This window comes from Macaca nemestrina, chromosome 17 (assembly GCF_043159975.1).
Source record: "Macaca nemestrina isolate mMacNem1 chromosome 17, mMacNem.hap1, whole genome shotgun sequence".
NCBI lineage: Eukaryota > Metazoa > Chordata > Mammalia > Primates > Cercopithecidae > Macaca > Macaca nemestrina.
In genome coordinates this window covers 19821210-19838847 of record NC_092141.1, presented here as the reverse complement: position 1 = coordinate 19838847, position 17638 = coordinate 19821210, and the positions used below count along the sequence as shown (strand labels likewise).

Sequence of the window (17638 nt, the reverse complement as noted above, 5' to 3'; positions counted from 1 at the left end):
GATGCCCCTGTTCCTATAAAGAGCTGCCTACAGTGTCAGGGAGCCGGGCCTTGGGCTGTTGCCGTGTCTCAGTAGGGCTATGTGAGCATATTGATTTTTGCAAAACCAAGTTCTGGTTCCTTGCTGTGGGGCTGACAAAAAACCATGGGGCCGATCCTCTATAAATATTTTAGCTCTGTCCTCGGTTTTTAAAATACGAAGTGTATACTCTAGGCCTTGCCTGTCTGCATTGAAACAAACTCTTCTGAGGTCATGTGCCTCTGGACCCCCACAGCCACGCACTGTCAGCGGCAGGCCCCACCCCTGGGAGTCATATCCCCACCTCAGTGCTTTCTCTGCCCTTGGAGAAGGAGCTTAGGTCAGGCCCCACACACCTGTCCAGCCCCACGTGTCTCCCTGACCAGCCCCACTGCCAGCAGCACCCCGTGCGCTGAGCCAGACCCGGTCCCGCCCTCAACCGGCAGAGGGCGCCCGCCCCCAGGCAGTGAGGCTTCTAGGGCTGCTCCCTGAGAAAGGACAGTATCTTGCATGGGGAGGGGAGAAGGGACAGTGAGGTAACTTCTTCCCAAGGGGTCGCCATCAGGGACCCCTTTGAGAGTCTGAGGAAAACCTCAGAAAAGGCACAAACTCAGAAAATATGAGAACTGCCCCCTCGGTGCCCCCTTGTCACTAGGTGATGGGGACTCCCAGCTCCCCGGAAGCCCATCTCCCTTAAGGGAAGCAGTGAGGTGAGTCTTCAAGTCCCCTTTCCCCAAAGAAGTTCTGCTGTCTTGCCCCAAAGATTCCTCGATCCCCTCTTGGGTCTGGTCAGATCTGCCCTTGCCTTGAGAGGAGGCTGGGGAGTGAGCTTGCCCCAAAGGAGACTCAGACCTGCAGAACTCAGGGCCACCCGCAGGAGGGAAGGGCTGCCCTCGCCACATGTCCCTCCTGGGGCCTGCCTCTGCTTGGCAGGGCGGGGCTGCCCCATGTGAGGACTGCTCTAGATGGGCTTTTTTTTTTTCTTTTTCTTTTTTTTTTTTTTTGAGACAGAGTCTCGCTCTGTCACCCAAGCTGGAGTGCAGTGGCACGATCTCGGCTCACTGCAAGCTCCACCTCCCGGGTTCACGCCATTCTCCTGCCTCAGCCTCCCGAGTAGCTGGGACCACAAGCGCCCGCCACCACGCCTGGCTAATTTTTTGTATTTTTAGTAGAGACGAGGTTTCACGGTGTTAGCCAGGATGGTCTCGATCTCTTGACCTCGTGATCCGCCCGCCTCGGCCTCCCAAAGTACTGGGATTATAGGCGTGAGCCACCGCGCCTGGCCTAGATGGGCTTTTGTAGGTGAGAAAGGTAAGACCTCAGGCCTACTAGCGCATAGAAGAAAAAAATCCCGGCTGGGCACGGTGGCTCACGCCTGTAATCCCAGCACTTTGGGAGGCCAAGGCAGGCAGATCACCTGAGGTCAGGAGTTCAAGACTAGCCTGGCCAACATGGTGAAACCCTGTCTCTACTAAAAATATAAAAATTAGCTGGGTGTGGTGCCTGGCGCCTGTAATCCCAGCTACCCGGGAGGCTGAGGCAGGAGAATCACTTGAATCCAGAAGGCGGAGGTTGCAATGAGCCGAGATCACACCATTGCACTCCAGCCTGGGCAACGGAAGCAAAACTCCACGTCAGAGAAAAAAAAAAAAAAAGCCTGCTGCCAGGAGAAGCTTGCAGGACGGTGGTGTGGGGCAGGCAAGGTCTAGGGTAGGAAGGAATTCCCTTCCCTGGATGTTTCCTATGCCGGAGGCTAATGGACAAATTTTGAGAAATTGTGATGTTTGGCTTGATATTGGGTCTTTTTTCCTGCGTCATTCATTCCCTTGAAGTTGTTTATTAAGCACCTGCTGTGAGTTGGCGCTATATTGTGACACAGGGGAGAAAGGGCATGGCCTGCCCTCATGGGGCACACACTGTAGACAGGACGTTGGTAAAGACAACATGACAATTGTGACTAATGCCACAGAAGAGAGGCGGGTGATGTTGTTATGCGGACTTGTGGTAGGGGAACCGGACCAGCCAAGGAAGCCAGGAAAGAAGGGAGCATGAAGTCGGCAGAGAGGGGAGTGTTCTGAGGGAGAGACCAGCATGGGCAAAGGCCAGCAGGTTTGCTTTCTGCAGTGCAGTAATCACGTTCGGAAATTATCTTGTGTGTATTTTTACTTGTTTATTATTATTATCACCTCACTAAAACGTCAGCTCTCTAAAGCCAGGAGCCTTACTGTCTTACTGTGTCCCTAGCTCCTAGGACAGTACCTGGGAGATAGTAGGTACTCAACATATATTTGATATTTGTGGAAAATGATAATAATGGCTGACATACACTGCATGTCCTTCCCTGTGCCAGTCACAGTTTCATTTTGTTTTGTTTTTGAGACAGAGTCTCACTTTGCTGCCCAGTCTGGAGTGCAGTGGCACGATCCGGTTCACTGCATCCTCTGGCTCTCTGTCACCCAGGTTCAAGCGATTATCCTGCCTAAGTCTCCCAAGTAGCTGGGATTACAGGCGCCTGCCACTGCACCTGGCTAATTTTTGTAGTTTTAGTAGAGACGGGATTTCACCATCTTGGCCAGGCTGGTCTTGAACTCCTGACCTCGTGAACCACCTGCCTCAGCCTCCCAAAGTGCTGGGATTACAGGCATGAGCCACTGCGCCCTGCCTACCAGTCACAGTTCTAAGCATTTTATATGAACCCACAGCCAGCCCATGAGGAAACTGAAGCTTAGAGATGTTAAGTAACTTGCTTAATTTCTCAAAGGTGGTGGGTGCCTGAGCCAGGATTCTAACTCAGGCAGGCTTCCTCCAGCGCTTATGTTCTTACAGCCCATCTCTAGATGTAAATGAAGCAGACGGATCTGCTTAGGTGCAGCTTTAAGCGTATCTATGTATATGTGAGCAAGTCGGGGATTTCAGCCCATGACAGAACACAGGCTGTCAGCACTGTCACTGTGTGACTGCAGGTCAGAGAGTCTGGGTGGGAAGAGGGAGAGGGAGAGGTATGTTGATGAGCTTGCAGCCCTTTTTTTTTTTTTTTTTTTTTTAAGACGGAGTCTGGCTCTGTTGCCCAGGCTGGAGAGCAGTGGCGGGATCTTGGTTCACTCCAACCTCTGTGTCCTGGGTTCAAGCAATTCTCCTGCCTCAGCCTCCCGAGTAGCTGGGACTACAGGTGCATATCAGTATGTTTGGCTAATTTTTGTATTTCTAGTAGAGATGGGGTTTTACCATGTTGGCCAGCTGGTCAGGAACTCCTGACCTCAAGTGATCCACTCACTTTGGCCCCCCAAAGTGCTGGGATTACAGAGGTGAGCCACTGCACCTGCCTTGCAGCCATTTTTAAGCATGGGATGTGGCCTAATCAGATTGGCAGGTTGCAGAAAAGATTAGAGGGCCACAAATGGATTCAGGGAGACCAGATGAAACTTACTCACATGAGAATGATGGATGTTTTCAATAGATGAGTAGGAGTTAAAATGCTTTGGAGATTAATAGGATGTGGGTATCTATCAGTATTCTCAGTTGCTAAAAAGTGTATGAGTTAATTTTTGCTGTATAACAAACCACTCCAAAACTTAATGGCTTAAAATAATAAGTGTGTATTATTTCTTATCATGCTTATGGGCCAGTTAGGCAGTTCTGTTCTGAGTCAACATGGCTGGTGGTCAGTGGTCTAAGGCAGCTTCACTTGGGTTTGTAGACTTGCATGATGTTTAGCTGGGACATCAAGGATGACTTGGCCTCCTGTCTGCCATCATCTGGCAGGCCAGCTCAGCCTTGTTTACATGGTGGTGTCCCATGGTAAGAGGAGAGCAAGTCCCAGGGCCCAAGCACCAGCACCCTACATGTCTCTGCGTGCCTCATATTTTCCAGTGTCCCGTTGGCCAAAGCAAAAGCCCCATGGCCAAATCCAGATTCAGGAGGTGAATGACTTGTCTAGTGGAGGTCAACCGGCCTCCGTCCTTGGCCACCCTGGTGCTTGTACCGTGAGCCCATGATAAGCCCGCCATGGTGATGGAGTTACAGGCTACCGGTGGGCCCACCAGGCTGGTTTTGCTAAGCCCAACCTGCCAGCAGCAGAGAGCAGTGCTGAGTCCTCCGGGTGTACCATGGCCAGGGGAGACCAGCCAGACCGTTGCTCAGGCGTCCCCATGGATGTAGCCAGGACCCAACTCAGTGTTGCCCTTTCGCTGGCTCTCCTTCCCCGGCCCTGCTTTTGAGGGATGCTAGGTGAGACTGCTTTGAGTGTCCCTCTCTGATGGAGGGCTGAAGCTGCTGGCACCCCTCCTTGGTGGCACCTTTGGAAGAGCTTTTCTATGTATCTTCTGAAGCCTGGGAGACATGCTGGGTGGGTGTCTGCTGCCTGAAAAATCAAATGGCCAAGAGTTCACTTCTGGCCAGCTGCTCTCAAACACTCTGTAGGCCAAAGAGTGTGCGGCAGTGCTGAGGGGGCGATGAGGGCAGAGACCTAGGCAGGGAGAGCTGGGGGTCCTGTCCAACATGGCTGCTCCAATGCTTGGGGTAAGGGGGCCTTGGCAGGAAAGCAAGGGGTGTCTGTCAGAGGCTAAGGGGCAGCGGAGGAGCATGAGCCATCTGCAGAGACGGTGTCTCCTCTGTCAAAGGGAGCCCAAGGCAGCAGTCCTTGGGGACAGAGGGTGTGGGAGGCTGTCAAAAGCTGCTGTGTGAGCGAGCAAGCTTCAGACCTCAGAGGGAACCACCTGAGACTGGCGCAGATGAGAAAGCTGCTCTGCGGCCCCTTTGCCTGCCTTCCCTCTGTGATCTTGGTGGAGCCAGGGCTCACTGAGGCCGAGAAGGAGGTGGGGGAGGGGTAGGAGAAGGAGGAGCAAGGTGGGGAGGCTGAGAAGCCTATAGGGCCTCCTGCCCCCTGACAGCACCTGCAGCTGCAGGGGTCCACTGGGGGAGGTACCTGGAAGAGGCTCCAAGGATTACCCCAACGGACTTTTTTTTTTTTTGAGACAGAGTCTTGCTCTGTTGCCCAGGCTGGAGTGCAGTGGCATGATCTCGGCTCATTGCAGCCTCCGCCTCCCATGTTCAAGTGATTCTCCTGCCTCAACCTCCCCAGTAGCTGGGAATACAGGCGCCCGCCACCACGCCCAGCTAATTTTCTTGTATTTTTAGTAGAAACAGGGTTTTGCCCTGTTGGCTAGGTTGGTTTCCAACTCCTGACCTCAGGTGATCAGATCGCCTCGGCCTCCCAAAATGCTGGGATTACAGGTGTGAACAACCACGCCCCGGCCCCAACAGGCATTTTTTAAAAACTGACTGAAATCATGCTGTTATTCATGATCGGAGAGGGACTGGGAACATCATGGACTTGCCCCAGTTCTCGTCCCAAGGTCCAGGAAGAACTAGCTCCAGAGGTCAGAGGGGAGAAAAGAGAGTTGTTTTTCTGACAGCAAAACTCTGAGACCTGCTGGTTCACTGTGGTGACTAAGTTACCTCCATGAAAATAAGTGTCGTGAGGATGTGGAGAAATTGGAACCCTTGTGCGTGGCGGTTGGGGATGTTAAAATGGTGCAGCTGCTGTGGAGAACAGTCTGGCAGTTCCTCAGAAAATTAAACCTAGGATTACCACATGATCCAGCAATTCTGCTTCTGATTATAAACCCAAGAGAAGCTAAAGAGGGTCTCAAGGAAATACTCATACCCGCATGTTCATTGCAGCGTGATTTGCAATAGCCAAAAGGTAGGAGTGACCCAAGTGTCCACGGGCTGGTGAGTGGAGGAGCAAAATGAGGCATAGACAGACGGTGGGATGTTATTCAGCCCGAAAAAGGAAGGGGATCCTGACGTTCTGCAGCACGGGATGCACCTTGAGGACCTCATGCTGAGTGAAAGCATCCGGACACAGAGGACAAATCTTCTATGATTCCACTTCCATGAGGCACTGAGTCGTCAGATTCATAGAGACGGAGGAATGGTGGTTTCCAGTGGCTATGGGGAGTTGTTTTTTTAATGGACACAGAGTTTCAGTTTGGGGAAGATGAAAAAGTCCTGGAGATGGAGAGAGCTGAAGACTGTACACAGTGTGAATGTGCTTAATGCCACTGAGCTCTACACTTGAAAACAGTTAAAATGGTGAATTTATTTTATGTATTTTCACTACAAAAGAAATACGAAAAAAAAAAAAATAGGTCTACAGAGAAGAGTAAGGCACCTATTTGCCAGTGTTTGTTCCTTAGTTCCAGCTCTGATCCTGCTGGTCCCAGACAGGCATCATCAGTTTTGAGAAAGCACTTCTCTCTTGGCCAGGGCTGTCACAGCGTAAAGCTCATCGCTCGCAGTGGGACCTTGGCAGCGCGAGTTGAAGGCGCATGGAAGAAAAAGTCCGTGCAGATGAGATCAGAAGCCGAGGGCCCTGGGGCTGAGCATCTCGCGAGGAGGGCCCCAGGGGCCTCCCTGAGGGAGAGGGAGAGAGGAGGGGCCTCGGGCCCTGGTGTGAGCTTCCGAGGAGCTGGGATTTGTGGAGAAAAGTACCGCTCTGTGGCCTGGATGCACCACGGAGGTAGGAGGAGCCCTCTCCACCCCAGGTCCTGAGGCGTGAGGGCCCTGGAGGAAGGCAGCACCCGTGGAAAGGAGGGCCGCAGGGAAGCTGCCCTGGTCCTTTGGACAAACAGATTTGGGGTTCAGGAAGGGAGGAGGAGGACTGTGCTTTCCGGAGGGCCCAGAGGCAGGGTTTGGATGGATGGGTGGACAAAGGGGTGGCAGGACGGAGGGGTGGGGTGTGGGGCAGGGCAGCCAAGGAGCAGGAGCGCGGAAATCTCGAAATGACAGGTGAGTGGGGCGTGAGGCCCCACAGATTCGCACAGAAGGCATTAGGCTATGTGTTGAGATGCTTGCCTTTGGTGGCAAGCAGGCCTCGGGGCTAGGGCTGTGGGTATGAGTGTGGGGCCTCACTGAGCCCAGGCATGGGAGTTCATGGACACTCCCTGTCTCCTTCCCGCTTCTCCTCCAGCAGGCAGGAGGAATGAGGCAGATGTGCAGAGACAGGCAGAGGGCAGGGAGGGCAGAGGGAGAGGAAGGGAGACAGACCGCACCCTCCTGCAGCGGGCCCCAGGCCCCGAGCTCGCTCCTACACCTGCATCGCAGCAGGAGCCCGGGCTCCTCCCAGCGGGCTGAAGCAGTGTCTTCTCTTGGTGCTTGTCATTTGCAGGAGAGGCCAACTAATACACGTCCACCTGAAGTTTACCCTGTGCTCCCTACTGCCCCCAGAACAGAGTCCAAGCACCTCTGCCCTGCATTCAGGGTGACCCCACTCCGCCCCACCCATCGCACCCTCTCAGGCCTCCATGAACAAACCTGGTCAGGCAACACGTTTGTGCTTGTTAGTCAAGGCTGGTCTCCAACTCCCGACCTCAGGTGATCCGCCCGCCTCAGCCTCCCAAAGTGCTGGGATTACAGGCGTGAGCCACTGCACTTGGCCCAGACTCTTTTATCTTCCCCACACTGAAACTCTGTCCCCATTCAACACTCACTCCCCGCTCCCCTCCAGTCAGCCCCCGACAACCATCATTCTAACCATTCTACTTTGTGTCTCTATACATTTTACCACTCAGTACCTCGCGTAAGTGGAATCATACAGGATTTGTCCTTTGGTGACCAGCTTATTTCACTCAAGGTTCATCCATGTTGTAGCACACGTCAGGATTTCCTCCCTTTTTTTTTTTTTTTGATGGAGTCTTGCTCTGTCGTCTAGGCTGGAGTGTAGTGGCACAATCTCGGCTCACTGCAACCTCTGCCTCCCGGGATCAAGTGATTCTCCTGCCTCAGCCTCCTGAGTAGCTGGGATTACAGGTGCCCGCCACCATGCCCGGCTAATTTTGTATTTTTAGTAGAGACAGGGTTTCACCATGTTGGCCAAGCTGGTCTCAAACTTCTGACCTCAAGTGATCTGCCCGCCATGGCCTTCCAAAGTGCTGGGATTACAGGTGTACGCCACTGTGCCCAGCCCCCTTCCTTTTTTTTTTTTTTTTTAGAGACAGGGTCTTGCTCTGTTTCCCACCACTAGAGTGCAGTGGTTCGATCATAGCTCACTGCAGCCTCAAACTCCTGGGCTCAAGCAACCCTGGTGGCGTGTGCCACTATGCCTGGCTAATTTTCTTTTTTGTAGAGATGGGGGTCTCACTCTGTTGCCCAGGCTGGTCTTGTGCTCCCGGTCTTAAGTGATCCTCCACCTCAGCCTCTTGGGTCGCTGGGATGACAGGCATGAGCCACGGTGCCTGGCCTTCCTTCCTTTTTAAGGGTGAATAATATTCCATTGTATGTGAATTGTGTGGATGATTTTGAATGGCCCTGGGGGCTCTGTGGTTGTCTCAGTGATTATGGGGTGGATGGACACAGCTGGAATGGAGCATGCTCCAGTTTGGGAGGCACTGGGAGACTCACCCACTCTCCACCCATCACCAGGGGTCCCAAGGCCTGAAATGCCATCCTCTTGGGCTCTGTACTTCCTTCGTGTGCTCTGGGCCCTTTGCCCCATGGAGACCTCTCCCAAGGATGCGGGAGCAGAGCCAGCCCTTCCATATCTTCCAGCATCTCTGCCACGTAAACAGAAAACTAGACATTGGAGAGCTGGTGAGAGTTGAAGGAATCATGAACCTAAGGGGAGAGAAATGGGACCTTTTTCCTTCCTTCCCTGGAACCCGCCTCACACACAGATGGGCTCCCCACCACTCTGTGCCAACCATGGGGCTCCAGGGACTCCCTGATGGAGATGGGGGTACCTGCAAGGAAAGGGGTGGCGTTTCATTGCCCATTGGGATGTCTTCTCATACAAGAGACTAGCCGGGCCGCCCGCTGTGTCATTGGAGCTGGTTGAGCAAGAAAAAAGAACGAGACAGAGATGGCTGGGCAGAGAGGGGCTGAGCACGGCGCCTGCACACGCGTCTTGCATGGGGATGACGCGTTCACTCCCTCTGGGCCAGCTGCACCCCCAGAGGCTTGCTGGGTGGGCCGCCTTGCCGATGCCATGGCCAGGGGCCTGCTGGCGAGGTGAGGGGCCCCATGGAAGGTAGTTGGCGGAGGGTATGGGGGGCAGCAGGAATCTCTCTCCTTCTCCAGGAACCCAGTGGCGGGTAAGCGCTGCAGGGGCTGCTGAGAGCCGCACCTCCCAGGAGCACCAGTTAAGTCTGAAGTCCTTCGCTCTTGCCCGTTTTTCTCCTACCAGCCGATATTCCAGAGGGAAAGCGAGACCCAGGGTGGGAGGGGTAGTGAGGCCTTGACCCCTTCCTCAGGGCCATAGGCCCAACCCTGGCTGGGCAGAAGCGCATTCACTAAGGTCTGCTTAATAAATTCTCCTGGACCTGGCGTTTTGATGTGGGACACCAGCCAGGAAGGGATGGGAGCTGTTGGGGTGTCTCAGGGATGGAAAATAAAGGTTGGACAAGGGACGGTGGGAGGCAGTAATTGGGAAAAAAGTCATTTTGTGTTCACACTTGGGCCAAATAATAGTGTAAAACTAAAAGTACAGGAGGGCTCTGTACTTTTAGTTTTAAGTGGGGGGCAAAAACCTTGGGGCCCAGAGGTGGGGAGGGGAAGAGGTGTCCATCCCAAATGCCACAGCCAGGGCCTGGGGTGGCAGTGGAGCAGAGGTGAGTCTGAAGCTCGTGTCCTGGCAAAGGAGGGCAGCCCAGAGTGGGAAACTGGGTACAGACATGTGCGTGTGATGACGGGAGCAGAGACGGGAGGACCCATCGGCACAGTGGGAAGGTAGGAAGAACTCGCAGACGAGCCAGGGGCAGTGGAAGGAACAGGACTGGAGGCGAGAGGAAATAACCAGCGGAAGTAAACTGCTCCACACAGGGGGAAATGGAGGGGATAACCCCAAGTATTTCAGCCATTACACAAAGAGAGGCTGTCGGGATATTGTCTGAAAACCAGCCCTAGCTATGCAGGATTGACGGGATACATGCGGAACAGTAAGGTCGAGAAGGGCTGGGGACGGTCCGTGTGTGGACAGACAAGACACAAATGTGATGCGCCAGCAGTGTGAGCCGCAGACAGGCGGACCTTCAGCTTAGAACACGTGATGATGAAAAGCAAAACTTATAAAGGAAAAAAGTCACAGACCCGTATGGACTACGCAAAATGTTGGTTAAATACACAGAGCCAAAGTTACTAGAATTGAAAGGAGAGCTTGATCCAAATACAGTTACAGTGGGAGATTTCAATACACAGCTCTCAAGCCAATCAACACAAAGGAATGATATCAAAGAATAACCAATACATTTGATTTAATAGGTGGAGATTTTTTTTTTTTCCATGTGTGTAAAGTATAGTTGTTAAAACAACAGAAACAGAGTAAAGAGGCTGTGGCTCCCGGGGGGCAGTGCCGGAGCACGGCCCTGCATACTTAGACCTGGGGAGAAAGGGCTCTATGATCCAGCAGCTCTAGGGTTGGCAGGCAGGGAGGTGGGTTCTCATGTGTTGGCCCTCATCGCAAAGAATGGAGATCTAGTGGGGCTGATGGTGGGCTGGAGAAAGCCTGATCAAGATGCAGCTGTGGCCTCAGTCCCCTCCTCCAAGTCCCCCACCTCTGACTGCAGGTCATCTGCAAAGAGAGCCCCGGCTCAGCACAAGACACGCCCCAGGTCGCCCAAGGCGGTCAAAGCACATGGCCAGCTCGTTGTCATCCAGCCCACTGCACATGATGTAGCGCTCCAGCAGGAGGGCCAGGCACAGGAACAGCATAAAAGGGTTCCCCGCCAGACTCCTGGGGTGGGGGCAGCCCCATTGGTGGTGTGGGTGGCAGGGACTTTCCAGGATCTTTCTGGGAGCCTACCTCTCGCATCAAGGGGGAGCCTACAGCCATGTTACCAGTGGCAGACGCCTCCTGGTTGGATGGTGGAGATGAGGAAGATGGGGAATCAGGGTGGGAAAAGGAGAAGAGCAGTGGGTGTGGGAAGTTTGGCAAAGGCTTGGAGAGGGACTTGGAGCTAATAAGGGCGGTTGGGTGGGGCAGCTAGACCAGAGGGTCCCTCCTGAAGCCCATGTTATCCATGAGGCCATCCAGGATGGCTTGTCTCAGGTGACACCCCCTGCTACCAGGCCCCTGGCTGGCTGTGGCCAGGTGGTCAATGGCATCTTCAAAGGTACTACCTCCTCCACTGGCAGGCCTCAGCATGTGCCTGTCGCACGGGCCGCCCCCTGTGGCCACCAAAACCAGTGTCTGCCACTTGGCTGGGGGACCAACCTGTTCTCCCTCATGTTCAGGAGGATCAGGGGGCAGCGAACTTCAGGTGACCTCACGCATGCGGAAGGCATCTTCCAAGGCGAACTCTCGCTTGAGCTCCAGCAACAAATTCAGAGGAAAAGCAGACTTTCGTTCCTTCTGTGTTATAATAGGAAAACAAAAATAAAAGGACCTATATAGTTTAAGCACCAAAAGAAACTAGGAATTGATTAAAACAGAAATCAATGAGCTAGGAAACCAACACGCATCCCATTCATACTTTATTAGAATGGATGAGCGACCCCACGCATCTACGCATGAGCAATGCGCTGGACGGCAACGAGGTCTCTGCAAGCGCTGATGAAACAGACCTGAGCACATCGTGACTTGCAGTTTCCAGGGGGATGGGGGCAGCAGACACGTTCAAGACTAGAAATGAGAACAGAATTTGGAGAAAACTGTATTCCACACTCTGGCAATACGTTTGCAAACGTGGGGGACGGACTCCCCAGGATATGAGTCTCCTCAAGGGGACGCTGGGTCAGATTCTCGGGTGAAACCTGGCTCGATCACTCACTAGCTGTGCGACCTTATGCAAATCACTTAACCCCTGTGTGCTTCAGTTCATCATCTATCAGATGGAAGTAGTGATAGTTCCTGCCTCTTGGGTACTTGTGAGAACTAAAGGGTTCGTAAGTGCTCAGACCTGGCACACAGCAAAGGATCAGGAAGGGGTGGAGTTGTTACTAAACGGTGTTGGCACATAGGCTGTGCATCTGCAAGAAAATACAATGTGCGGGCTGGGTATGGTGGCTCACGCCTGTAATCCCAGCACTTTGGGAGGCGGGCAGATCACGAGGTCAGGAGTTCAAGACTAGCTTGGCCAAGATTGTGAAACCCCGTCTCTACTAAAAATACAAAAATTGGCCGGGCATGGTGTTGGGTGCCTGTAATCCCAGATACTCAGGAGGCTGAGGCAGAGAATTGCTTGAACCTGGGAGGCAGAGGTTGCAGAGCAAGACTCCCTCTCAAAAAATATATATAAAGAAAAAAGAAAATCAATGTGCATTTTCACTTGCATTTGTAAAATCAACTCTTGATGGATTCAAAGTAAATAATAAAACAATAAAAATCTTAACAGAAAATTAGGAATTAATCCTGGGGCAAGGAAGCCCTCCTAATCTAAACTAAACAAGAGAGTTCCATTTAGCTTTATAAAAAACTTTTATATAACAAAAGATACCATAAATAAAGTCTGTGGACAAATGATAGATTCAGGAAAATACTAGTGATACAGATGGCTGTAATATGCAAAGAGCTCCTAGATACTGACAAGGAAAACACAAACGCCTTCCAAGAAATGGGCAAATGCCAATGGCCATTGCATGGTGAGGAATGCCACCAGACGGCAGGGAAACGGCAGAGTGCCGCACACCGCCAGGCCAGCTGGAACTACAGCAGCCCCTTAGGGCCACCTTGGTGGACAGTCACTGGCAACACCTGTGAAGACTGACAAAGCCAGCATCCCCGGGATCTAACACACAGAAATACACACGCCAGGACATGCAAAGTGGCCCATGCAGCATTGATCCAAAGTGGAAGGCAAAGTGGTCTCCCATCCACAGGCAACACTGTGGTTACTTGCACATTCAACGTGCTTGCCACTGCTTTCCCACGGCCACCAGGAGGAACGGACTGCGGCTCCCGGTTGCCCTGGAGGGAGTGGGGTCAGAAGATGCAGAAGAGGGTGCATGATGAGGCTCTGCTTTTAAAATGCTGACAGCTCCCAATGTGTCATGTACATTTTTGTGTGTGTTAAATAAGCACTGAGGAAAACTTAGGGAAAATATTGTGGCTTACTGATGAGACACTCATATTGAGAAAGGGGCAAACCAAGTACACACAAAAGAAAATGTCTGAGCTAAACAATGTGTATTATGTTTGTAAAATTACATTTGTGTGATTATTGTGAAGAAATAACACTTAGTTTTTGTTTGCATTTTTCGAGTAAACATTATATTTCCTGTGTGATGCGGGTGCATTCAATGTCTGTTAAGATCCAGGATGGGGTTTCCCAGGCCCCAAGAGACTGGCAGTACCAACCCAAGCGTGCCCTGGCATGTTCTCCTGGCGTGCCCGCTGGGTCCCTTCCAGGACGGCCGGGGCGTGGGCTGGTCTGCAGAGGCTCTGCAGCTGGGGCTGCAGCCAGGCGGTGACTCAGGCAGGTTCCGCCTGGGCTGGGAGGGCCGGGCATTCCTGCTGTGAGGCTGCCTGTGCCTAACTCACCATGACTTGCACTTTGCTGCCATCTCGCCTGGCGGGCTGACTTAGCCAGGATGGTCCTAGTACCCACTTCCCCTCCCGCCAGCACGCATGCCTTCTGCCCCGCTAAGATGCCCTCGGCAGAGGCTTCCTGGGAGCCAGGGCCTGGGCCTGGGAGCCACAGCTTCCTGGGAGCGGGAAAGTCCAAGGGAGATGGGGTGAGGACTGGGGGCCTCTGCCGCATCTTAGGGGAGGCTCCCCCCTGCTCGCACTCACCTCCCGAGGCTGCAAACCTGCAGCTTCTCTGACCCAAGGCACTATGACTAGCGGCAGATAAAGAAATGCAGAAGCCCCAGAAATCCTTTCCTGCAAGTCCCCAGGAGGTGCGGACACAGTGGGGGAAAGTGTCCCGGGCACAGCCAGTTCTGCTGACTTCGTGCCTCTCCAAAGAGGGGCTCTGTAACAGTAGTTGACTGACTGCCCTTGCCTGGGCACGGTGACTGGATTACAGCTCTCTGTGGCCTTCAACTCCTGGGCTCAAGAGATCCTCCCACCTCAGCTTTCCCGAGTAGCTGGGACTACAGGCGCGCGCCACCATGCCCAGAGGAGTTTCACATTTTTTGTAGAGATAGGGTCTTGCTTGGTCTTCCAGGCTGGGCTCGAACTCCTGACCTCAGGTGATCTGCCCGCCTCGTCCTCCCAAAGTGCTGGGATTACAGGTGTGAGCCACCGTGCCTGGCTGAACACTAAGTCGTACTCCTTCTATCTAAGTATATATTTGTACCCATTACGCAAGCTCCCTTCCTTCCCCCACCTCCCCACCCTTCCCAGCCCTGATAACTACCAATTTATTCTCTATCTTCATGAGATTCACTTGTTTGGCTCACACACGTGAGGGAGAACACGTGGTATTTGTCTTCCTGAGGCATAATGCTTTTAACCGATGGGGAGATCCCTGAGACCCGCTGTCTAATTTTCTCCTTTCTACTCTTTTTTTTTTTTTTTTTTTTTTTTTTTGAGACAGGGTCTACCACTCTGTCCCCCAGGCTGGAGTGCACTGGCACGATTACAGCTCACTGAAGCCTTGACCTCCTAGGCTCAAGCAATCCTCCCACCTCAGCCTCACAAGTAACTGGGTGCATGCCACCATGCCCAGCTAATTTTTTTTTTTTTTTGAGATGGAGTCTCGCTCTGCCCTCGTCCAGGTTGGAGTGCAGTGGCGGGATCTCGGCTCACAGCAACCTCCGCCTCCCAGGTTCAAGTGATTCTCCTGCCTCAGCCTCCTGAGTAGCTGGGATTACAGGCATGCGCCACCATGACCAGCTAATTTTTGTATTTGAGTAGAGATGGGGTTTTGCCATGTTGTCCAGGCTGGTCTCAAACTCCTGAGCTCAAGTGATCCACCAACCTTAGCCTCCCAAAGTGCCGGGATTGCAGGCGTGAACCACAGCGCCCAGCCGCCCGGCTAATTTATTATTTTTTGTAGAGATGGGTCTCTCTATGATGCCCAGGCTCCTTCTACTCACATAAAGGAAGCGGTTTCCCCTCCCAAAAACTATTTCTAATCTAAACGTTCCTTGAAATTTAAGCAAACTCGCTTTTCATTCATTCATTCATTCAACCCTTTTTTTTTGCTAGCTTTGGGTGAATTTGCTGAAAATCGTCTTGCTAAATGATTGCTTTTCTGTCCGAGGGATGGTTTGGCGTAGTGGACTGCTTCCATATCTTAGGAGGTCTCCCTTGCGCCAGGATATGGTACTGAACAAAAGTTGAGATCTCTGCCTTTGTGGACGTTCCAGTCCATGGGGGGGGGACAAGGAGAGAAGAAAAATAATCAACACATAGTCACATAAGCAAAGCTATGCTTGCAGGTTGTGACAGGTTCCTGGAAGCAACGAAGGTTTTATTTGGGGGGTGGGAGAGGTCAGGGAAGCTGAGATCTGAACATGGATAAGAGTCTGGTGCAGAGTGGAAGATAAAGTGTCCAAAGGAGCAAGAACAGCATGTGCAAAGGCCCTGTGGTAGGAAATTGCCTGGGTCAGTCAAGGAATGCCAGTGGACTGCAGTGCAGTGAGAATGGTGGGAAGTGGTGCGAAGTGAGGCCGGTGAGGCAACCAGGAGCCAGGCCCCTCAGGGGTTCACAGGCAGTGGGAGGAAGCTTCCCGACAGCAAGGGGGCGCCACCCAAGGATGTGAATCAGGGGAAAGACATGCTCAGGTCCTCATCGTCCGCACGTCTCTCTGGCAGCCACTTGAGAGAAGGCAGCTGAGCCTGGACTCAAGGAGAGTAGGCAGAGGGCAAAAACAGTGGCCTGGGAGAGAGAGAGAGAGTGACAGCCCAGGCAAGGATGAGGCATCAGGGATGGAGTTATTAGGACTTGCAAAGATTAAATCATGCTTGCAATCCTAGCACTTTGGGAGGCTGAGGCGGGAAGATCAACTGAGCCCAGGAGTTTGAGACCAGCCTGGGCAACATAATGAGACCCATCTCTACAAAAAATTTTAAAATTAGCCAGGCATGGTGGCACGTTCCTCTAGTCACAAGGTGGGAGGATCGCTTGAGCACCGGAATTCAAAGTCGCAGTGAGCCATGATGGCACCACTGCACTCCAGCCTGGGCAACAGAGCAACACCCTGTCTCAAAAAAAAAAAAAAAAAAAAAAAAAAAAAAAAAAAAAATCCGAAAAGCAAATATCTGTAAGTTTCTATCACAACCCACACTTTTGCCACTACTGAAACTATAACCAAAACCCAAACACGCAAACAAGGATTTTGTTCTTTGTAGATTTGAACTGCTTCTAGGCTCCTTGCTCTGACGCTCCCACCGCTACTGCTGCCACTTTCGACGACACCCACGCCACCTAAACTTTCCAAGATGCCCTCGGCCCGCCAGGCACTGTTCTGGTCACCTGGTGTACTCACTGCTGCGTTGCTGGCTTTTGCTAGTTGATTCCATGGTTCTCCCAGGGGAGGGCCGCTGCCATGATGAGCCAGCTCCGAATGGCCTTCGGCCTTGCATTCTGCCTTCTACTCAGGATCCAAATTCCCAGGGGAGTTGGGGAGGCCTCATGGGGAGCCCACCCCAACCCATGGCTGGCCTGGAGCAGGCACCTGGCTGGCCATCTCACCAAGGAGGAAGGGGTTGCCTTCAAAGATAATCAGCTGCTGCCACCAGAAAAGGGGAGAGGCTGGCACCGGCCTGGGCCCTGCCTGTTCTTCCCCCTCTCAGGAGGCACCCCACTTTGCACCTACCACCCAGTCCAGGCCCCCCCACCAGGTGTGAGGTCCTGCAGATGCTTCCTTCTGCTTTTTCTGGAATGTTTCCCATTCTTATTTGGGGGTCTCGTCATTTCTTGCCTGCATTGTTGGAAGCTGCGGCTTTTGGGCTGGACCTGTCTGACACTGTGCCCTGTCCAGGGGGTTCTCTAAACCAAAAAATAACCGACATTTGTCTGTCTGATAAGCTCCTCAGTGCCCCGCACCCCCACAGCCGGCCTGGACTACAGGCCTCTGTAAGCCTCCACCCCAGGAGTGTCATTCACCTCCACACCTCCTGCTGGCAACAGTGGACACATCGCACCTTCTCGTGACATAGTGTTCCCTGCCTCTGTGCCTTTCTTCTGCTCTTCCAGCCCCCTTGCTGTTCCTTGCCCAAATGCTTCTCACTCAGCTCAGACGATGACCCCTCCCACGGACTCTCACCCCAGCCCCTCTAGCATCCTCTGACTACCTGGTCCTTACAGTGTTCACATGATTTTGAAATTTCCTGTTTATTCTGTCAGTCAATAAAGATTTATTGAGCATCTACTATAGATGCTGTATGGAGATCGCAGCAGTGAATGAACCAGATTCTAGCAGCCAGGAGTTAAGGGACAGGTAGCAAACAAGATATAAATGCTCCAGAGAAAAAATAATGGAGGAAGAGGACAGCATTGTGCTATTTTCCATAGCGCATTGGCGGAGAGCTGCGTGGGTGGATGGAGGGGAAAAGGGCTCCAGGTGGAGGTAAGCAGGAGGGCCAGAGCACATCCTCAGGACTCGGAGGCCATGACGGGGACCTTGTGTTTGCCTCGAATGAAACGGGAAGCAGGGACCCCATGCTGGTAAGCAGCCTGCAGGCAAGTGAGGGTGGCGGGAAGTGCCTGGTGAGAGGGGCCAAGAGTCTGTTCCA

At 52.8% G+C, this 17638-nt stretch overlaps 1 pseudogene; it reads right to left on the bottom strand.

The window, feature by feature from the left end:
- Window positions 1–10523: 10523 nt before the first annotated feature.
- LOC105493333 (TBC1 domain family member 25-like) lies at window positions 10524–13712 on the bottom strand (annotated as a pseudogene).
- Between the last annotated feature and the right edge of the window lie 3926 nt (window positions 13713–17638).